Source organism: Vulpes lagopus, chromosome X, assembly GCF_018345385.1.
Source record: "Vulpes lagopus strain Blue_001 chromosome X, ASM1834538v1, whole genome shotgun sequence".
NCBI lineage: Eukaryota > Metazoa > Chordata > Mammalia > Carnivora > Canidae > Vulpes > Vulpes lagopus.
The window spans coordinates 54,979,081-55,003,477 of record NC_054848.1 but is presented as its reverse complement, the minus strand read 5'-3'; the positions used below and the strand labels follow the sequence as shown (position 1 = coordinate 55,003,477).

At 39.2% G+C, this 24,397-nt stretch overlaps 1 protein-coding gene across 11 annotated transcripts in view; it reads left to right on the top strand.

Annotated features, from left to right (window-relative positions):
* LOC121482858 (sorting nexin-12) overlaps nucleotides 1-24,397 on the top strand; it is a 183,568-nt gene that overhangs the window by 7,642 nt on the left and 151,529 nt on the right. The window lies entirely within an intron of this gene.

The window sequence follows — 24,397 nt, the reverse complement described above, 5'->3', positions numbered from 1 at the left end:
CCTTTGCTTGGGGTGCGGGTGGGGGGATTGGATTAGAAGGCAATTTACCCATGCCAGAAGGCTAATCTTATGGGGGGGTGGGTCTTGTGCTGGATACACTTGGATACATACTGATGCTGCAAGTCCAGGGGATTTTCTTACTCTTAGGTTTAACCAGGAACGCCGAGCAGGGAACAACCCTGCATTTCCTATCTGCATGAACTTTTTCCTTTTGGGGAAGGTGGTAGAGACCTAAATGTTCTCCTTGTTTTCTCTAGGCCTGCTCCCAGTTTTCTCAACAGTTTCTTTTGTTACTTTCTCTTTTCCTTGTTGCTTTTCATGGCAGTAAATCCTCCTAGAGTCTAAGCAGTCTGTTGTGTGGAGCAAGATGTGTGGGTTTTCTGGGCCCCTCATCATGGCTGCTTCAGAGTCAGAAGAAAGCCATAGGGCAGTAGGAGAATTCTTATTGTCTAGCCCCTCTCTTTTGTGGCTCCCCGCTCTGGCTGCCTGTTCTTGCTCATCAGCAGGTGAGTCAGTATGGGCCAGCAGTTCCTCCCCAAGCCCTTGCTACTTTATATGTTAGCCTTGCAGGTTTGGTGGCTTGAGGGGTGGGGGCAACTCACCACTGCCAGGTAACTCCCCAAAGGGTGGGAGTGGATCATTTTCTAGGTACCTCCCAGTGGTAGGGAAGGGTATCACCAATCTCCTCCTTCCATTCTCCCTTCCCCCCATCCTATTTAGTGCTGCCATGGGGCAGAAGCACGTGAACAAACCACAGTCTCTGACTTCTAAGCACTTTGAGCTGTTGAATGGGGCTCAGGGGCAAGAGTTGTCACTGACCTCCCCAGATTGGTCACAGGGTTATTGAACTGCTTGCACTTGTTTCCTGTAGAACTCCAGCATCTTCCCCAGAATTTGAGCTAGAGATAGCAGCTGGGTGTGGATGTCCCAAGTCTTAGAGTCTGAAGCAGCTTTCCTGGGCTTCTGTCTGGGAAGTGATGGTTTGTTTGCTGGGGCCTGATATCCATCTCCAGTGGTGGGGTAGGAGCAAATTAACTGGTGTCATATCAAAAGTATGGACTCTTCCCTTAGACTCTCTATCATGGAAGGATTGGAATTCTCTATATGGGGTCTTGGAGAAAAGGATTATGGAGTCTGACAAGACCCTGAAAAGAGAAATTAGGATTGGATTTTGACATAGGATTTGGAGTCCTTCTAAATGTTGAGGTTCCCTGAGACAGATCAGCTCTCCACCTGCTGAGCCTGTACCAGGGGCTGAGTAGCCCCTAGAGAGTCTCTGCTCCCTTTCCCACCTCCCCAGTGTTGGTGTTGTTGCTGCCTTTTGTATCTTCTGTTATTGACTTTTTTTTAAGAGTTCTTCTTTCATTGTGCAACAAGTGCTGAAAGCCTGAGGCCCCATTTCTGCTGTGTATATATCCTGACTCGGGGCTTTTATTCAGCAAACTGTTCATTCTTCTGTCAGACAATGTCATATTCAACTCTGTTCATATTAAACCACTGTGAAGCAAGCCTCTGTTTTCCTGCTTAAGTTGTAAATATAGTATTTTTTAGTGTCTAGGATAGTCTTGGTATTGTGCAGAAATCATACAACATGGTCAGTGTCCTGAGGTGATAAGTTTTACATTTAAATAAAAAAAAAAAAACTAGAATCCTAGATGCCTGTAGCAATAGTTACTTATCTTTGCAACTCCCAATTGACTTTGTCAGAGGTAATGCATCTACTTGCAGGAAGTAGCCATAGAGCTCAATACCTGTGGTTTAGATTTAGCAAATTTGGGTTTTAAGCTTGTGGGTTCTAATTTGGGCAGAATATATTTATTGTGTGTGTGTATGCATATATATGCATATGCTATATATGTACGTAAACACGTGTGTGCACGTGCTCATCCTCCAACATACCACCTACAAACACTATTTCATAGGTTTTATACTTCAATTGAGACTATTTTCTTTTTTTAAGTTTACTTATTTACTTAGTAGAGAGAACAGAGTGAGCAAGAGAGAACATGAGTTGGGGGAGGGGCAGAGAGCAAGAGGGAGAAGCAGGCTCCTCTGTGAGCAGGGAGCCTGATGCAGGGCTTGATCCCTGGGATCACAACCTGCACCCAAGGCAGATGCTTAACTGACTAAGCCACCCAGGCACCCTAACGCTATTTTCTTTCAAATAGCTTTGATGCAGGCAGAAAAGTGAATGAACTCTTGAGAACTTTTTTTTTCTTAACTATGAGAACTTTTTTAAAAGATTTTATTTATTTATTCATGAAAGACACACACACACACACACACACACACACACAGAGAGAGAGAGAGAGAGAGAGAGAGAGAGAGAGAGGCAGAGGGAGAAGCAGGCTCCATGCAAGGGAGCCTGACATGGGACTCCATCCCTGGTCTCCAGGATCACACCCTGGGCTGAAGCCGGCGCTACACTGCTGAGCCACCCGAGCTACCCAACTATGAGAACTTTTGATAGGTGGTTATTTTCATCTGACCGATGTGTTCTGAAATGGCTTCCTATACAAAGTGGGTTTTAGTAAAGGTTTGGAATGAGAGGAGGTAGGAGTCTTGTTATCTGGGAAGTCAAAGCTAGTTTTAGTCATGTACTTGAGCAGGGAAAGAAGGTATAGAAAGTGATATGGTCAAAACATTATGAATTAAGGTGACATAACAGTGTACTTGGGTGTAAGTAGAAGAGTAGGGGATGAATTGAGGAAGTTGAGAGGTTTTGGTAGTTTAGGAGTTAGATGATTAAAGATATCTGAAGGAATAGGGAAGAAAAGTTTCGGTGAGATAAGAGAAAGGAAGAGTAATGAGACAAATGCAACCTTCATAGGCAGCAGCATTAGAGAATGAATTAGAGAATAACTAGAAAAAGCAACTTATAGAATAAAATATCAAAATTTTAGACACGTTACATTCATTTAACAAGGACCAATTCTTAGCCTTCTGTGTGCCCAGGCTTATGCTAAAAGTTGGACTGGGGTGGGGTGGAGTGGTCATGGTACAAATAAAATATGATTACATTCTCTTTCTTCATAGACTTTATGCTTATTCCTTATTGTAGGAGATGTCTAAATAAGACAAATGCTAGAAACAAAATAAGAGGTCCAGGCACATCTAGTTGTCCAGTTTATTTATTTCTTTTTAATATCAGGTCAGTTAAATTCTTTCTTTGGAATCAAATGGGTCATGTTAGCACAGTAACTGGGTCCTGAAAGAACCCCAAATCCAAGCCCTCTTACCCATCAACACTGAGAATAAGCATTCTTTTATGGGAATTCAAGTTTATGCATGTATCTAGGTATTTGTTACTAATTTGTTACTCTTTTATCCATAGCATAGAAACAGCACAACCTTACATCTGGGACCTGGGGGCCAAAGGCTAACAAAAATTTTAAACATAGTAGCTATGTAGCTAGACCCAAAAGAAAACTGAATCTTTACATTCTGATGCCTTATCTACCCTTTGACCCATTCTTTGAGATGAGGAGTTGAGCTAGCAAAGGGTGGGAGAGGTGAACAGCATTCAGGTTTCTATGGAGTTTTTGTTTGATGAGACATCCTAAGTGAGACACTTCCATCTTCAAATATATGCTGTCATAATTTAAGTAAAATTATTTTCTACTGTGGAAGTGTAGACCAGCTGTTCACTGAAATGGATATTTTTTCATATCGTGAGGACTTTTTTTCTTTTTTTAAAGATTTTATTTATTCATGAGAGACACACAGAGAGAGAGGGAGAGGCAGAGACAGGCAGAGGGAGAAGCAGGTTCCATGCAGGGTGCCTGACGTGGGACTCGATCCTGGGTCTCCAGGATCAGGCCCTGGGCCGAAGGCAGCACTAAACCACTGAGCCACCCAGGCTGCCCTCCTGAGGACTTTTGAGTCACCCCTGGTTTTCTCATCTTAGACACAGTAACAGCTCTAATTTTTCCTCACTTTGCTCATTTTTTTACCCTTTTACCGTTATTATTCTGAAATCTCTCCAAGGTCCTTACATGTCCCTAAGTCAGAGTCTAAAACTGGACACTACTTTAATTATAGCCTGCAGGTTAAGTGGTTGTTAGTCCATTTATACATCACAATATTCAAGTTTACTTTTAAAATATAAACACTTTGTGACTAATTTAGCTTGTGGTTCTCTGCCACTCCCTTCCCGACCACCCATCACCCTTCATTCCTCTTATCTTTTGTTTTACTTTTCTTGTACAAAAAAATAGTTGTTCCTAGTTTTACTTTTATTTTCTTTCTCCTTCTTGTCTGCCTACTTGCCTATCTTTCTATCCATCTGTCTGCCTGCCATCCATTCTTTTGAGAACAGAAAATTCATTCCTTACAAAAAAAATTAGGTAATTATTAACATTCCACAGAATAAAGGATTCTTTAAATCACAGCAAGTATTCTTTCTTTTTTAAAAAAGATTTTATTTATTTATCCGAGAGAGAGAGAGAGAGAGAGAGAGAGAGAGAGAGGCAGAGACACAGGCAGAGGGGGAAGCCGGTTCCATGCAGGGAGCCTGATATGAGACTCAATCCTGGGACTGAATCCTGGGACTCGATCCTGGAACTCGATCCTGGAACTCCAGGATTTCGCCCTGGGCCGAAGGCAGGTGCTAAACCTTTGAGCCACCCAGGGATCCCTGCAAGTTTTCTTTAAATAGGTTTTTCCTACAGTGGTTTTAAATGTTTGTATATAGATCATCAACTACGTGATATAGAGAGGTAAAAGATGAAGAGGCACTGCCAGTTGAAGATCAATTAGAAATTAGATAAAATAGTAGTTCTTTTTTTAAAAAAGATTATTTTATTTGAGAAAGAGAGCGCAGGAGATAGAGCATGAGCTGGGGGGAGGGGCGGAGGGAGAGAGAGAAGCCAACTCCTCCCTGAGCAAGCAGCCCTGGGGTAGGCAGGGCAGGGCTCAATCCCTGGACCCTGAGATCATGACTTGAGCCACAGGCAGACACTTAACCAACTGAGCCACCCAGGTGCCCCTATTCATTACTTTTCAAGAAAATGTTATTTTACCAATAATGTTATTTGTCCAAATACAGTCAGCTTTTGATCATTTGTGCTAATAGATTTTTCTTTTGCTATGTATTTTTATTCTAGAATTTAAGTATAGGGGACTCTAATATTCATAAGACTTTAAAATATTTCATAACATGTCATCAGAATGAAGACTCAGGAAGATCTGAGAAAGTAGAAAGTAGAAAGGACCTAGAATAGAAACCTGCATTCTGGACCTGGCTATGTTTTTTAGCTGGCTATAGCACCTACAGGCAAATTGCTTCACCAATCTGGGCCTGTTTTCTCAATTGTAAAATGAGGGGATTTGACTGAAGGATATCTGAGGTATCTTAAATCTCAAATTTTTATGATTTCCAACTGTTGCCCTAAGGAGTTGAGTAAACCCTGGAGGTGATGCTACCAAAAAGGTGAAAGCAAAGTTTTTTGCATTTGATTGAGTTTGTTGTAATGTAGTTTTCTCTCCCAGAAATGAATGACTCTTCACTTATCCTGATTAGATTTTGTTTGCCCACATCCTGTTGTATCAGGTCATAAGTACCACACTGAAGCTCAGTGTTGAATTGATTTACAGTTTCCCTAATTTTATCCTAGGTCTCTCGCTGAAAATTTTGAATGAAATAGTCACCTCATTCCTATCTGAAATTATTCTTATTTAAAATGTAGAAATGACAGTTTTGCTGATTGTTGCTATTACAAAAGTGCCTGTTTTGTTAAAATGTTTTATTGTGGTGATAAAAATTCAAAAGTAATTAATGCTAGTTGACAAAATTCAAACAAGACATAAATATGTAAAAAGTGAAGATTTCTCTTTATTCCCTCTCCCTATACCCATTCTCCAGAATAACTTAATTTGGTATGTGTCTTCCCAGACCTTTTTTTATGCATAGATATGTGTATGTGAATATATACAGATATGTATTAATATACACATACTCATATACACATGTACGAATACCCACACACTTGAATGTAGTTTTTTTTTAACAAAATGGAATATTATGTGCACTATTTTGCAACTTAATTTTTACACTTTGCAATGTATTGTGGACTTGCTTTCATATTAGTATATGGAAATTTATCAATTTTTTTTAAATGGCAGCATAACATTTCGTGGTATGGTTGTAAAACAATTGAGTGATTCAGTTTGCCTCCAGTCATTCACTATTACAAATAATAGTATCACTATTACAAGTAACTTGCTCATGTGTTTAAGTATTTCTGTAGGATAGATTTTGAAAGAACGAATTGCTGGATCAAAGGATGTGTGTTACATTTTGATAGGTATTAAGTTACCCTTTTAAAACGTGCAGTTTCAGCTCCGGTTTACAGCAAATGAAAATGTTTGTTTTACCAAAAGTGGAAAAATTGCCATGCCCCCACCCCCACCCCCTGCGCCCAAAAGTTTCTTTGACGAATGGCACAATATTAAACAACTGATAATTATCCAAACTATTTGGTGAAAATGGTATTTCTTAGTTTGAGTTAGCATTCTCTGATAACCTTTAGTTGTAATGATACTGCTATCAGGTTTTTGAAAGTTTCCCCACACACTTCATTTCAGTCATTCTAGAAGCAGTATTTGTCGCTAATTGAGCATCCCTAAACACTCCTCACTGTAGATAAACCAGCACTTAATTAAAGGCCCTAATGTTCCTAGGCTTCTTCCTACCTGACTCTGGGGGGAAGTGAAGCAGTTAGCATGGTGGCGAAGCAGCATTATCTGAGGCGGTCTCTCAACCAATACTTGCCTCAGGTGGGCAATACTCGAGGCCAACCCCCAGAGCAGCGCTGACACCTCAATTACAAACTCATCTAAACCCAGAACCAACCTCCTTGGAAACTCTGGGAAATATGCTATGCTTTGCCTCTTGAGCCACCATCTCTCCAGCTTGGACCTCCTTTTTTTGTTATTTCTCTCAGATTCAAACCTTAAGATTCCAGCCAGGGACGGGGGTGGGGTGGGGTGGGGGGGTGGGGGGGAGGACAGGGACCTAGATCGAGATGGTGACTGAACTAGGAGGCCGAGTCACCAGGCCTCGGCTCTTCTGGTTGGCTGTCTACACGTCAGCCAGAAGTGAGCAAGCTTTTAGTTGGTCCTCTGCAATGGGAAACACAAAGCCCTCCTCTGATTGGCCTCTTAATAGACGGGCGGGCCATATGGAGAGCTGCTGGTTGGGCAGGGACAGAAGACCAATGGGAATGCTGTGGCGCTGCTTTCGAAAGCGAAGCCTATCCGCCGTACCTGGGAGAATCAGTCGGTTTCCTCCGAGCTCCTGTGGGTTATTTGGTAACTGCATCCTCCCGCAGCGTAGCTACTGACTACCCTCCGCCCCCTGTCTTTCGGTCACACGTTCAGTGTCTCATTGTTTTCCGGTGTGCCGGGGCTATTCAGGCTGTATTCCCTTAGCCCGCAGATCTCCTGCCCAGAGCTCTTCCTCGGATGTGGCCGCTGAGATCCTAGGGCCAGGGCAATAGGGATCAGGGACCGGGAATAGGATAAGAATTGGCGGGCATCCGGGCGAGATTCGTGATGGCGGAAGCGGGAAAGGCTGACCTCTGCGGTCCTGAAGGCCTTCTTTGTATTAAATCCTGGGAAGGGGGATCCCTGGGTGGCGCAGCGGTTTAGCGCCTGCCTTTGGCCCAGGGCACGATCCTGGAGACCCGAGATCGAATCCCACGTTGGGCTCCCAGTGCATGGAGCCTGCTTCTGTCTCTGCCTCTCTCTCTCTCTCTCTCTGTGTGACTATCATAAATAAGTAAAAATTAAAAAAAAAATCCTGGGAAGGAAGTGGGAGGTGGCTGACCCAGAAAGTTCTGCCATCCAGGTGGCCATCACCATTTTGCCAACCATACCTTCGGTCGCTTGATTTCACCCCTCTTGCCTCCTTCCTAGACTCCAGAGCTGCACAACCGAGGCAGCAAATACACTGGTCCTCAATGTCTGGGCTTGACCTTATTGCTTTATCCCTTCTTCCTCATTATTTTTTTTTTCTTCCTCATTATTTTTAATTGCTCTAGTACATTCTCCTTTTAAAAAAAAAAAACCTTGAAAACATTACACATAGATGGGGCTAAAGTATACTTTGGCTATTACCCACATCCTAGTCTTCCTTTGCCTTCCCACAGCTAGCAGCTCTTTTTACAGTTTGCTGTGTATCTAGGTAGCCTTCCAGGTCTTAGTTGTTTATTTGTTAAAAAGATACAATGTTGTGTTTTTATTTCTACAAAAACTATACCATACTGTACATGTCTTGCAATCTTTAAATTATTTTGGAAACATTTTTATTTCATTACATCTAAATTCACTTCATTTTTTTTTTTTTTTTTTTATTCACTTCATTTTTTAAGTGGCATAATATGCCATGGTATGGTTATTAACAGGATTATTTAACCATTCCTTATTGATAGACTACTTGGTTTTTCCGATTTTTTGCTTTTATAAGTATTACTGCAATGAACATTCCAGATCAAAGCTCCTTGTCAGAATTTCTCTAGGGCAGTAATTCTCAAACTTTTTGATCTCAGGACCCCTTTACATTCCTAAGACTATTTTTTTCTTTTCAATTTTTTAAATTTAAATTCTAGTTAGTTAACATACAGTGCAATATTGGTTTCAAGAGTAGAATTCAGTGATTCATCACTTAACATTCAATACCCAGTGCTCATCATAACTACCCTCTTAATACCCATCATCTATCTAGCCCAACCCCAACCTGTACAAAGCTACTTTCTTCTCTTATTCTTTTTTTAATTTGTTTTATTGAAATTCGATATACCAACATATAGTAGAACACCCAGTGCTCATCAAGTCCCCTCCTCAATGCCCGTCACCCAGTTACCCCAACCTCCCCCACCCCCCCACCCCCCCTTCCGCAACCCTTTGTTCCTTTCCCAGAGTTAGGAGTCTCTCATGGTTTGTCTCCCTCTCTAATTTTTCCCACTCAGTTCCCCTCCTTTCCCTAATAATCCCTTTCACTATTTCTTATATTTATTTATGTGGGTTTATATCTACCACTGTTCAATGTATTACAAATTAAAAGAAAAAATATTCATTAAAAATAACAGCAGTAAAAAAAAAAATAACAGCAGTAAAACCATTACATGTTAACATAAATAATATTTTTAAATGAAAAATAACTTTTCCAAAGCAAAAAATATTAGAACAGTAAAATTGCATTACATTTTCTGAAAGTCTCTTTAATAGACTTAATAGGAGACCTCTGGGTTCTCATACCTGCTTCTACCTTTGATCTATTATGACGTTTTGGTTGAAGTATGTATCACACAGATGTGTAATTAGAAAAACAAGTAGTTTAATAGCCTTTTTAGGTAATTGTGGATATTTTTTACATCAATCCTCAACAAGTGATAGTTTCTCAAAGATTACTTTTAGTGTGAATTTTGAAACCATATCAATCATATAAATAAACTTTTCATATTTTGTTACATTAAAATCCATTGGTCTGCCTTGTACTTTAACATGTTTTTTACCCATGCAGGATTTTATAACATAATGCGTTGGCAATTTGAAAATATTGGTTCACTGAGTTATGCAGATCTTTCAAGTATTGATACAGTTCATTATACAGTGTCAAAAATTACATTAATTAATATCACCACTGCTCTTACCAGAAAAGTCTTTAAGTATTGGAAAGCTGCCAAGCCTGTGGTGGAGGTGCAAGTTTTCCAAAGTTCTAATTTTGCTTGAAAGCTCAAATTTTGGGGTGCCTGGGTGGCTCAGTCCGATAAGTGTCTGCCTTTAGCTCATATCATGATCCCAGAGTCTCGGGATCAAGACCCACGTTGGGCTCCCTTCTCAGTAGGGGGTCTGCTTCTCTCACTGCCTCTGCCTCTTCCCTTGCTCATGCTCTCCCTCTTTCTCAAATAAATAAATAACTTTTGTTAAAAAACAGCTCAAATCACTGGGTGTTATGCTATATGTTGGCAAATTCAACTCCAATAAAAAATTAAAAAAAAAAAAAGCTCAAATTTTACTATTAGCACCAGATACTATCAGTTGTTTTTCTTGCTGTGACAGGCCCACTTTGTTTATTTCTGAGAAAGTACCTGCCAGATATCCAAGTCTGAATAGCCACAGTTTATCTGTTAGTTGTTATTTCAAGAAAAATGGCATCATTCCATGAAAAAAGTGACTTCAGCTCACGTCTGACAAGTGCTTTTTCATGGGACAACCATTGTACTTTAGTATGCAATAGAAGTGTTTTATCTGTACTTCCTGTTTTGTTACACAGAATATTAGAAAGCCATGTATTTAGGCATGGAGGTCTTAATAACTTTTACTGCTTTATCAAGGACATTCTTAAGTGTATGATGATGAAAAAATACAATGACACAGTACAGTTCAGTGCCACTCCTTTTGATGAGCTTTAAGGCACCAGCAGTTTTACACACCTTTGCTTTTTTTTCTTCTCACCTTTCCTTTTGCATCAACAGTGCAAATATCAACGCAGTAAAAGAAAAAGGCAAGCAACATCTTTTTAAAAAAGATTTATTTATTTAGAGAGAGCGAGTGCTGGTAGCGGGGGTGGGCAGAGGGATTGGGAGAGAATCTTGAACAGACTATCCGCTGGGCACAGAGGCTGATGGGCTCAAACTCACAACCCTGAGATCATTATCTGAGCCAAAATCAAGAGTTGGATGCATAACTGATTGAGCCACCCAGGCGCCCCCAAAGGCAAACGACATATTAATACTATTATGAAAATAGTTTTGAATCTCATAGACTCTCTGAAAGGATCTTGGGAACCACCAGGGAACTATGAACCACATTCTGAGAACATCTGAACATCTTCTCTACGTATATCTAGGAGTGGTGTCATAAACTATATGCATTTGTAATCTTAGTAGGTACTTCCCAGTGTCCCTCCAATATTGCTATACTAGTTTATGTTCTCTCCAGCAGTTTGTAAGTTATCATTTCTGCTTACTCTTCCCAACACTGAATATTACCAAACTTTAAATTTTGCAAATATGATAGGTAGAAAGTAGAATCTCATTGTTTTATTCTTAGTAATCTGATTAATAGAGAAGCTGAACATCCATTCATATGTTTACTGGCCATTTGTATTTTTTCTGAGATATGCTTGCTCATATCCTTTACCTGTTTTTCTGTGTTGGTTTACTCTTAGCCAGGATAATTAAAGGGAAATATTAGTTTTTTACTATACATCTTGCAAATATTTTCTCCCAGTCTATATCTTGCCTTTTAATTTTTTACGGTATCTTATTGAATAGAAGTTTTAAGTTTTGAGGTCAGATTAATCAGTCTTTTTTGGCTTTTGATTTCTGTGTTTTATTTAATAAGGTCTTCCATATGCCAAGGTCATAAAGCATTCTTCTGTGTTTTCTAATACTTGTATAGTAGTTTCTCTGTGTTTGCTTATATTTGTAATCCAGCTGCAATTGATTTTCATGGATGATGTGAGTGATCTATATTTTTTCGTTCTCTGTTTTCAAAGGACACAGCAGAGACTAGAGAGACCTTAGGATAGTGAATCTCTGGGACTCCTCAGTTGCAGTCTTATCTATGATGTTTTCCAACATTAGTAGTTGGCTGCATTCAATGGGACACACCTGATGAGGGGAGTATTTCCTATAAATATAGATCCCAATCAGAGCCCAGCATTCACACGCTCAGCTGTCATCCACCAATCAGTAAGAATTCCTAGATAACACTGGCCTTTTCTTGGCCTCCGGCCTCATGAGGGAAAGAGGTGGCCCGTAGGTGAGTTTAACATCTTCCTAGAGAAATCCTCCACTGGATTGAGCAAGGGGAAGGGAAGAAACAGACCAAGTCATCTTCTGGAGGATGGGAATGGGAGAATCACCTAGCCTGTTAACAGTCCTTAAGGCGAGATAGCAGAAAAATCACTAGGTGGTCTCTCTAGCAGGCTTACTCTGGAGAAGAGATTTTTGTTACAATGGGGAATCCTGAGCGTTTCCTTTAAGCCAACTGTATTTTCCTTGAGTTTTAGTTTTGGGGATACCTGGGTGGCTCAGTGGTTGAGTGTCTTCCTTAGGCTCAGGTTGTGATCACAGGGTCCTGGGATTGAGTCCCGCATCAGGCTCCGCAGGGAGCCTGCTTCTCCCTCTGCCTATGTCTCTGCCTCTCTTTCTGTGTCTCTCATGAATAAATAAATAAATAAAATCTTAAAAAAAAGATTTAGTTTGTTTTTCCATTTTTTTCGTTTTAAGGTGGGTGTATTAGTTTTCTGTTGCTGCTCTAACAAATTACCACAAACTGAGTGGCTTAAAATAACACAGATACATTTATCTTACAGCTCTGGCAGTTAGAAGTCCAAAATAGGCCTTATGAACTAAAATCAGTATGTTGGCATGGCCGTGCTCCTTCTGGAGGCTCTAGGGGAGAATATTCCTTGTCTTTTCCAGCTTCTAAAGGCTGCCTGCATTCCTTGGCTCATGGTCCCCTTCCACCTTAAAGCCAGAGATCTCTACTCTGATCTTCTGTCTTCACTTGTCCTCGGACTCACCTGCTTCTTTTTCAGTTAAGAACCCTTGTGCTTATTTTGAGGCCACCAGGGTAATCTCCCTTATCTCAAGATCTTTAACTTAATCACCTCTTCAAAGTCTTTTATTTTTCTTCTGCAAAATCTCTTTTGCCATGTAAAGTAAGCTATTCACTCACAGGTTCTGGGGATTAAGACCAGACACCTTCTAGTATTTAGCCCACCACAGTGGGCTACTTCAGCAGAAGGCTATGCTTATTCAATACTGACTCACAGTAGAGAGAGAAGTATCTTTGTTTTAGGTTTGCAGGATTATTTGCAATAGATTTTGTAACCCTTCTATGATAGTTTCCTAAGATTCTATCTGCCTTTGGTTGGATTATAAGAAGAGGTAGGAGATAGAAGAGCAGAAGTTCACAAAGGAAACTGAGGAATGGGAAGGAAAAGCAGGAAAATGAGATATACTGAAAGCCAAGGGAACAGTATTAACAGAAGGAAGGAAGGAGTACATTTAATACTGTATTAAATGCTGCTGAGACACCAAAGTAAGATGAGGCCTGAAAGGCATCTGTTAGATTTAGTGACCTTTGCAATAGCTATTTTCGTAGGGTGATGGGAAGTGGGAAGAACATTGAGTACACAGCTCATACAAGAATGTTAAAAAAAAAAAAAAGAATATTCTAGGGGTGCCTGGCTGGCTCAGTCAGTAAAGCATGTGACTCGATCTCCAGGTCATGAATTCAAGCCCCATGTTGGGCCTAGAGCCTATGAGGAAAAAAAAGAGAATATTCTAAATTTTTCTATGAAGGAATAGAGAATGGCAGGATGGATTTGAGAAAGGACTTTTCCCCCCTTAAGGTTGAGAGATATTTGAGCCAATTGAGAGGGTGAGGTTTATGATATGAAAGAGACTTTGAATTCTCGTGGTCTCAGTAAACTGATCCCCAATTGTGTGATTTTAATCAGACATCTCTCACAAATTCCAGACCTGTATAATCCGAGTCCCTATTGAACATGTCCACTTGGAAATCCTTCTCAAACTTAAAATGTCTAGGACATCTGGATGGTTCAGTGGTTGAGCCTCTGCCTTTGGCTCAGGTCATGATCCCCCAGTCCTGGGATCAAGGTCTGCATCAGGCTCCCCATGGGGAGCCTGCTTCTCCCTCTGCCTATGTCTCTGCCTCTCTCTCTGTGTGTCTCTCATGAATAAATAAAATCTTTTTAAAAAACCTTAAAATGGGGCAGCCCGGGTGGCTTAGCGGTTTAGCGCGTCGCCTTAGGCCCAGGGCGTGATCTTGGAGACCTTGGATTGAGTCCCACGTCGGGCTCCCTGCATGGAGCCTGCTTCTCCCTCTGCTTGTGTCTCTGCCTCTCTCTCTCTCTCTCTCTCATAAATAAATAAAATCTTAAAAAAAACCCTTAAAATGTCCAATTTTAACCGTTTCTTGTTCCTCTTCTTTCAACAGCTCCCACCCCTTTTTATCATTTCTCTCCTGGATTACTAAAGTAGCGTTCAAAGTGGCCTTTTTCTGCTTATACTTACTGTCCCATTCATTTTCTGCACAGCAGCTAGAGTGATCTTTCTGAAACATACAGGGAGATGACTCCTGTAAGCCTTAGATGTTTCCTGTTGTTTTGAGTGTAAAAGCTGCGTTATGTACTCAGCTACCTAGATTCTGTGCTTCAAGCCTGGTTAACTATTTCCAGTTCTCAGGGCACACTGCATTCTCTTGTACCTCCACACCTTCACATGTACAATTTCCTCTGCCTATAATACCCTCTCCATCATTTTGTCCCCACTCACCTTAGCTAATCTCTTTCTCATCTTTCAAGACTCATTTCAGGCTTTCCTTTCTACTTCCTCCGGGAAGCCTCCTTGTTTTTCTCAGGCTGGAATTAGACCTCTCTGTATGTTCCTTGCACATGTACTTTCTTGTATACCCTGTATCCCACGGGACTACATATTTTCTGTGGTTGACCCATTCTTTTAATTTTTCATAAAAAACATTTTATTCAAGTGATACCTGAATATGTTTTCTGTTGTTCAAGTCAAACAGTTCTCCTTCCCACCCCCCTGATGCAAGTTCCTGTCCCAGAGGAAACTGATGTTATCAAGTTAGTATTTATTCTTCCAGATCATTTTCTTTGTATTTAAAAAATAGAAATATAGTTTTTGGGTTTTGCTATGTAAATATCATACTCTGCTTCATTCTGCAGCTTGCAATATACCTAAGAGAATGAGGTAAATCAGTGACTCTGACATAGAACATGCTGCACAGTATTTTATAGTATGCATATACCATTTCCCATTTCCCTTTTTAAATTGTGGCAAAATAAACGTGACATAAAATTTACCATTTTATTTTTGTTTTTTTTTAAAGACTTTATTCATTCATGAGAGACAGAGAGAGAGAGACAGACAGAGACAGAGAGAGAGAGGCAGAGGCATAGGGAGAAGGAGAAGCAGGCTCCCTAAGGGGAGCCCAGTGCGGGACTCAATCCCAGGACCCCAGGATCACCACCTGAGCCAAAGGCTGACGCTTAACCACTGAGCCACCCAGGTGCCCCAGACTTACCATTTTAATAACAGGCACCAGAGTAGCTCAGTCACTTGAGTGACGCTTTTTTTTCAGCTCAGGTCATGGTCTCAGGGTTGTGGGTTGAGCCCTGCATGAGGTTCTGCACTAGTTGTAGAGTCTACTTGAAGATTCTCTGTCTTTTTCCCCCTCTGCACTTCCACCTGCTTGTGCTCTCTTGCTCTCTCTCTCTCTCTGTCTCTAAAAAAAAAAGAATTTTATGTGTACAGTTCAGCGTTATTAAGTACCTTGTGGTGTTACAACCACCATCCATCTGCAGGATTTTTTTCATCTTCCCAAACTGAAATTCTATAACTATTAAACAATAGTTCCTACTGTCTCCTCTCCCCAGCTGTTGGCAACCACCATCCTACTTTCTATCTCTATAGATTTGACTGTTTTAAGTACGTCATGTTGGTGGAATAATACAGAATTTGTTTTCTTGTGACTGGCTTATTTCACTTAGCATAATGTCTTCAAGGTTTATCCATGCCATGGCATGTATCAGAGTTTCTTCCTTTTTAAGGTTGAATGATATTCCATTGTATGTATATACTACTTTTTGTTTATCTAACTACTCATCAGTGAACACTTGCGTTGCTTCCACCTTTTGGCTATCATGAACAATGCTGCTGTGAACATGGGCATACAAATATCTGTTCAAGCCCTTCTAATTCTTTTGGATATATATATGGAATTGCTGGGCCACGTGGCAATTCCTATTTCCCTTTTGATGGACATTTAGATCAGTAGTACTCAAACTGTATTCCATGGACTGGTGTTGGTCATGAATTATTACAGTCCACAATGAGATAAGTACAGAAGTCAAGAATAAACATTTATAAAACATTTTACCAATTTTATGTTGCTGTGACATCCAAGTACACAGTTACTTTTCTAGTAATTCTTTTTTCTCTACTTTACAAAGGTATCGGTCTGTAACAGGTTGGAAATTTACCAAATAAAAAATTTCCCAAACCTTGGATTTTCACTACTTACAGCTTGAGAATCCTTGAGGTATAGTTTCTAGCTTTTTCGGTTTTTTCCCATTAACCTTTTTGTGGGTATATTCAAGTGTTTCTCTAAGATTGGTAATGAAGAACAGAACTACTGAGTTGAAGGGTATGCACATTTTACATTTTAACAGATCAAACAAAATTGCTCACCAAAGGCCAAATACTTCCAACAATAATAGTATGTGAGAGCATCTATTTCTCTAGACCACTGCCAACACTTGCTATTAATCTTCTTAAACTTTTGTTGATCTGTTAAGCAAAAAATGATGTTTTAATTCATAGTTCTTTGATTACTAGTCAATTTGTGTATCCTCCTTTCCTGTGTTTATTAATATTTGCATTTCCCAGGGTGCCTAGGTGGCTCAGTTGGTTAAACGCCACCTCTGGAGTTCAGCTATCCTTGTGATCTCATGGGTCATGGGATCAAACCCCATGTTGGGCTCCAGGCTAGGTGAAGAGTCTGCTTGAAGATTCTGTCCCTCTGCTCCTCCCCCTACTCTCCCTCTCCCTCTCCCTCTCTCTCTCTCAACGAAAATAAATCTCTAAAAAAATGTGTATTTCCCCTTATTGTTTACTCATTATATCTTTTTCTCATGTTCCTATTGGGTTGTTTGCTTTTTCTTATTGATGTGTAGGAGTTCTTTATATTAACATTAGTCGTCCATTGTCTACATATGTTACACATGTTTTCTTCTACTCTTCTTTTATATTTATTTAGAATAGAAATATATTTAGAATATAAACTTAAATTTTTGATATAGTCAAATATATCATTCTTTTCCTTTATGGCTTTTGCTTTTATTGTCTTGTTTAAGAAGGCCGTCACCACTCCAACGTTTTAAACACATTTACTTATATTTTCTTCTCATACATTTCTTTCTCCTTTCTTTTACAGCTTTATTGAGGTATAATTGACGTACAATAAACTGTATGTACTTAAAGGATATAATTGGATGAGTTTTTGAGATATGTTCACACCCATAAAACTATCACCACAGCCAAAGTAATTAATATGTCTATCACCTCCAAAAGTTTGTGTTCTATTGTTCTTATACATTTCTAAGCTTGTGTGTGTGTGTGTACATGCATGTGTGCTAGAATTATATATTTTTTCATTTGTATTAAGTTATAATTTATATATAGTAAATCACCCTTTAAAAAAAAGATTTATTTATTTATTTATTTATTTATTTATTTATTTATTTATTCATGAGAGACACACAGAGAGAGGCAGAGACATAGACAGAAGGCCCCCCACAGGGAGCCCTCAGTCCCAGGACCCCAGGATCACAACATGAGCTGAAGGCAGATACTCAACCACTTAGCCACCCAGGTGTCCCTATATTCCCCCTTTTTAGTGTACATTTCTGCAAGTTTTGACAAAGCATACGGTTGTGTAACAACCAATATAGTTGAGATATAAGATCATACCATCCCTTCAAGAAATTCACTAGTTCCTCTTTATTTTTTTAAAGATTTTATTTATTTATTCATGAGAGCAACAGAGAGAGAGGCAGAAACACAGGCAGAGGGAGAAGCAGGCTCCATGCAGGGAGTCTGACGTGGGACTCGATCCTGGGTCTCCAGGATCAGGCCCTGGGCTGAAGGTGGTGCTAAAACACTGAGCCACCTGGGCTGCCCTCACTAGTTCCTCTTTAGAGTCAACTCCTTCCCTTCACCTCGTAGCACTCACTGCCTGTTTCCTGATATTATAGTTTTGCTCTCTGAAAACTTATATAAATGAAATCCTGCAATATCCATATTGTTGCTCCTATCAGTAGTTTGTTTCTTTTCATTCCTGAGTAGACGCCAATGTATGAGTGTATTACAGTTTGTTTTTCCATTCCCCAGTTGAGGTTTGGGTTATTCTAGTTGTTTCCAGTGTTTGGTGATTATAAATATAATCACTGTAAACATCAGCATCAGGTTCTTGTGTGAGCTAAGATTTCATTTTACTTGGGTGAATGCCTAGGACAGGGGATTGCTGGATTGTATAGTCAATGTATGTTTAACTTTCTAAGAGACTGTCAAACTGTTTTCCAAAGTGGCGGTCCAATTTTGCATTCCTTTGGGCAACAAATGAGAGATCCAATTACTTCTAGTTCCCCAGCACTTGGTAGTGTCAGTTTTTTTTCAGGACGTTGGAATAGGGGTAATAGTATCTCACTTTTAATTTTTTTTTAATTTTTTTTAAATTTCTTATTTATTTATGGTAGTCACAGAGAGAGAGAGAGAGGCAGAGAAGACACAGGCGGAGGGAGAAGCAGGCTCCATTGCACCGGGAGCCTGATGTGGGATTCGATCCCGGGTCTCCAGGATCGCGCCCTGGGCCAAAGGCAGGCGCCAAACCGCTGCGCCACCCAGGGATCCCGTATCTCACTTTTTAAATTTATATTTTCCTAATGACTAGTGATGTTGAGCATCTTTGATATAGTGTCTGTTTAAATCTTTAGCCCACTTAAAAATTGGATTATTTGTTTTGTTATTATCAAGTTTTTAGAATTCTGAGTACAAATCCTTTATCAGATGTGTGGTTTGCAAATATTTTCTCAGTCTGTAGCATGTCTTTTTGTTTACTTAGAAGTATCTTTAGAAGAGCAGAAGTTCATAATTTTGATGATATTCAATTTCTTAATTTTTTCTTTTATGACTTATGCCTTTGTTTCATATCTAAGAAATATTTGTTCAATACAGGTAGTTTCTAAGTTGTATTTTTAGGTTTTATTAAACTGTCTAGAATTTTTTAAAGATTTTATTTATTTATTGGAGAGAGAGAGAGAGAGAGAACAAGCAGGTGGTAGAGTGGCAGGCAGAGGGAGAGGGAGAAGCAGGCTCTTACCTGAGCAGGGAGCCCAACGCAAGGCTCCATCACAGGACCCTGGGATCATGACCTGAGCTGAAGGCAGACACTTAACTGAGCCACCCAGGTGCTCCAACCATGCTTAAACTGTCTAGAATTTATTTCTGTGAGTAGTGTGAGATATTGCTCTAACTTTTTTCCAAACAGATAGCTAATTGTCCCAACAGTATTGACTTTCTCCAGTGATTTGAAATACTGCCTTTATCTCATATGAAATTCCCTTAAACACATGAGTCTGTTTCTGAACCATCTCTTGTGTCTCACTAATGTATTTATTTGCACCTACAGCAATATAAATATTAATATCATATCAATATTAAAATTACTACTGTGGGGGTGCTTGGGTGGCTCAGTTGGCTAAGCATCTGACTCTTGATTTTGGCTCAGGTCATGATCTCAGGGTCCTGAGACTGAGACTTGCATTGGGCTCTGCACTGTGCGTGGAGCCTACATAGGATTCTCTCTCTTTCCCTCTCCCTCTGCCCCTCCCCACCTCTAAAAAATAAAATTACTGCCATGGCTTTATCATATATTTAGATGTGATAGGGCAAGTTTTTTCTTGTTGTATTTAAAATATTTCTTGGCCAATCTGGCTCATTTTTCCTTCCACAAGAATTTCTAGTATCAGTCAATAAATTCCACTAGAAGATCTTGTTGAGATTTTAGTGGAGATTACATTCAACTTTCAACTTAATTTGGAAAGAGTTGGTGTCTTTACATTATTGAGTGTTCCCAACATGGTATATCTCTTCATTTATGTAGGTCTTCACTAATAGTATGTATCTTTCTTTTAGGCTTCTTTTATGTTTCATACTATTTTGCTATTTTTTAATCCTTTGTTTACTTCTCTCATCTGTAACCTTTTTAAGTGTAGGTACCTTTTTGTTTCATGTCTGTATTTATAGTGCCTGGCATATATTAGATTGCTCACAAAATGTTTGACAAACAAGTTACATTACAGTGATTAAGAATTTGATCAAAAACTGTGGTCTTACCTGCACTCCAATGTTTATAGCAGCAATGTCCACAATAGCCAAATTGTGGAAGGAGCCTCAATGTCCATTGAAAGATAAATGGATAAAGAAGATGTGGTATATGTATACAGTGGAATATTACTCAGCCATTAGAAACGACGAATACCCACCATTTGCTTTGACCTGGGTGGAACTGGAGGGTATTATGCTGAGTGAAGTAAGTCAATCAGAGAAGGACAAACAGTACATGGTTTCACTCATAAGGGGAATATAAAAAATAGTGAAAAGAATTATAGGGGAAAGGATAGAAAATGAGTGAGAAAAATCAGAGAGGGTGACAAAACATGAGAGACTCCTAACTTTGGGAAATGAACAAGGGGTAGTGGAAGGGGAGGTGGTGGGGGGGATGGGGTGATTGGGTGACGGGCCCTGATGGGGGCACTAGACAGGATGAGCACTGGGTATTATACTATATGTTGGCAAATCGAGGGATCCCTGGGTGGCGCAGCGGTTTGGCGCCTGCCTTTGGCCCAGGGCGCGATCCTGGAGACCCGGGATCGAATCCCACGTCGGGCTCCCGGTGCATGGAGCCTGCTTCTCCCTCTGCCTATGTCTCTGCCTCTCTCTCTCTCTCTATCATAAATAAATTTAAAAAAATGTTGGCAAATCAAACTCCAATAAAAAATATACAAAAACAACAACCCCCCAAAAAAATTATGGTCTTTGAGGGGCACCTGGCTGGCTCATTTGGTAGAACATGCAACCCTTGATCTTGGGGTCGTGAGTGCCACATTGGGGGTAGATTACTTTAAAAAATAAAGAAAAAACTAAAACAAACAAAGAAAACTATGGACTTTCCTCCCACACCCCTGCAAATTGCAGAGAAATATACAGAATTTTACATAAAATTTGAAGGAATATGTGGGCACTCTCCCTGATGCCCATGTGTAAACCTCATGTTAAGTACTCCTAATCATAAGTGATATATCCTATAATAGTGGTTGTATAATTGCTGTGGAACTTGAGGAAAGGATTTCATTAACTCTACCACAGGGTATCAAGGAAAGCCTCATTGAAAGGTGACTTTTGATCTGAAACATAATGATTCAATAGGGGTTTCCTAGACTATCAAGGGTGGAGGAAGGGCATTTTAGGTTGAATGGTCCAGTTAACCTGAAAGCCAGTTTATCCTGCAAGCCTCTTTGATCATTTGCTTGTGTATTCACTCTTTCTTGAACCTCTTTGAGCTTCCTGCTACCCTTCTATGCTTTCCCTTACCCCCATTCATCCGCTTACTGTTGTCTCTCGTGCCAATTCTTTGCACTGTGTTTTCTGGAAAGCTAATTCCATTGTGGACACACTCTATTGTACCCTAGACTTCCTCCTCTAATTATCCCTCTACTTTTTTTTTTTTAACTGAAGCTTTGCTTTCCCCCCTAAGTATGCCCCCCTTATTACCATGGCTCTTGAGTGTGAGCCTCCCATAATTTTATTTAACCAATGTTACTTACTGATGAAGGGTTATGTTGTTTCCAGTTTTTTTGCTGTTACAAACAATACCACAATGTTCATCCTTACATGTATGTTTGTTGTATGTGTTATATATTTGTAGGATAGATTTATGGAATTTGAACTGCTGAATCAGATGTCATGAACATTAAGAAATTTGATAAGTACTGCCAAATTGTTATCAGAAGGTTTGTTCTTATGTGCATTCTTACCAACCATAAATGAGAATGCCCATATTCTTATACCTCACCAATATTGCAGAGTTACTAATTTATTTTTTAGTCGTTAGTCATTTTATTTGCTTCACAGAAGACATCACCCTCATTTTTTACCCTCAGATGAAAAGTTCCTCCTTTGAGGTTCATGCCTTCTGGCAGTACTACCTTTTATTTCTTCTTGATATAGTCACTTATTAACTTCTTTTTTTATTTCCTTATATTCTCTGAGGACTTGGATATCTTGCTTGTTTTCTCCCATCTACCCAAACTGCTGCCCTTTACCTGCTGGCCAGTCACAGTGCTCTGTGATTCAATTGGCCAAGCAACACTCTAGCTTCACAGTTCCCTGACCAGCTAGTGTTCTTCTTCTCCATGCTACTTCTGCTGCAAAATTGTTCCACCAGATGCTAGGTTTGGTCATTTCCCAGAATTATTCTACTTGCAAATATAAAATTCTATTATTTCATTCTCTGTCCTCAACTTCAGATTGTTCGAACTTCCTCACTATCTTAATCCTTTTGCAATTGCCCTTCAGATCCATAACCCCTCCGTTTTTTCCCAAAACATGTGCTCTAATTATTTTAAAAGTAATATATATTATAAAAGATTTGCTTCATAACCTAAATCTACAACCTAGGTAGTATAAGGCTCTTGTAATCCTATCACTCCGAGATAACCACTGTTAAGAATTTGATGTAAGTCTTCCAGAATTTTGCCTATGTATATATTTTTATACAATGTTTATAATAATAGGCACAAAATACATTTTGTACACTATTTGCAACTTCCTTTTTTACATAACATTACTTAGGACATTTTTATCATTTTACTACATATAACATCAATGCATTACTTTTTAAATTTTAACTTAATTTTTATTTTTATTTTTTTTTATTTTTATTTTTTATTTTTTATTTTTTTTTTAACTTAATTTTTAAAATTGAGATGTAATTTACATGTAACATTATATTAGTCTCAGGTGTACAACATAATGATCCCTTACTTGTGTATATTGCAAAATGATCACCACACTAGTTAACATCTGTCATCATACATAGTTATGAAATTTTTTTTCTTGTGATGAGAATTTTTAAGATTTACTCTCGGGGGTCCCTGGGTGGCTCAGCAGTTTAGCGCCTGCCTTTGGCCCAGGGTGTGATCCTGGAGTCCTGGGATTGAGTCTCATATTGGGCTCCCTGCATGGAACCTGCTTCTCCCTCTGCCTGTGTCTCTGCCTCTCTCTCTCTCTCTGTGTATGTGTCTCTCATGAATAAATAAATAAAATCTTTAAAAAAAAAGATTTACTCTCAGCAGCTTTCAAATATGCAATACAGTATTATTAACTATAGTGCCATGCTGTACATTACATCCCAGTGGTTTATTTTACAACTGGGTGTTTGTACCTGGAGACCCCCTTCACCCATTTTACCCACTCTCTCTTCCCTACCTCTGGCAGCCACCAATCTGCTCTCTGTATCAATGAGGTTGTTTGTTTGTTTGTTTGTTTAATTTAATTTAATTTTATTTTTTTAATTAATTTTTATTGGTGTTCAATTTGTTTAAGATTCCACATACAAATGAGATCATATGGTTTTTATCTTTTTCTGTCTGACTTATTTCTCTTAGCATAATGCCCTCAAAGTATATCCATGTTGTCACAGATGAGAAGATTTTTGTCATAGATGGCAAGATTTCATTCATTTTATGGCTCAGTAATATTCCATTGTATATATATCCAACGACTTTATCCATTTATCCATCAGTGGACACTTTGGTTGTTTCTGTATCTTGGCTATTATAAATAATGCTGCAATGAACATGGCATGCATGTATCTTTTCAAGTTAGTGTTTTCATTTTCTTCAGATAAAGACCTAGAAGTAGTGTTCCTGGATCACATGGTAGTTCTATTTTTAATTTTTTAGAACCTCCATACTATATGCCATAGTGGCTGCACCAATTTACATTCCCATCAGTTGTGCACAAGGGTTGCCTTTTCTCCCCATCCTTGCCAACACTTATTATCTCTTGTCTTTTTTCCCCTCCCCTCTCTTGTCTTTTTGATAATAGCCATTCTAACAGACATGAGGTGGTATCATTGTAATTTTGATTTGCATTTCCCTAATGATAAGTGATGTTGAGTATCTTTTCATATACCTACTAGCCATCTGTATGTCTGCTTTGGAGAAATGTCTGTTCAGATCTTCTGCTCATTTTTTTCTGCTCATTTTTTAATTGGAATTTTTTTACTATTGAGTTTTATGAGTTCTTTATATATTTAGGATATTAATCCCTATGAGCTATATGATTTGCAAATATTTTCTCTCATTCAGTAAGTCCCATTTTCATTTTGTTGATGGTTTCCCTGGCTGTGCAGAAGATTTTTAGTTTGTAGTCCCACATATTTCTTTCTGCTTTTGTTGCCTTTACTTTTGGTGTCAAATCCAAAAAATCTTGGCCAAGACCAATGTCATGGAACTTGCTGCTTGTATTTTCTCCTAGGAATTTTATGGTTTCAGGTCTTACCCTCAAATCTTTAATGAATTTTGTGTATGGCGTAAGAAAGCAATCCAGTTTCATTCTTTTGCATGTGGCTGCCCAGTTTTCCCAGCACCATTTATTGAACAGACTATCCTTTCCCCATTGTGTGTTATTGACTCCTGTGTCATAAATTAATTGAACATATGTGTGTGAGTTTATTTCTGGGCTCTCTAATCTGTTCCATTGATCTACAT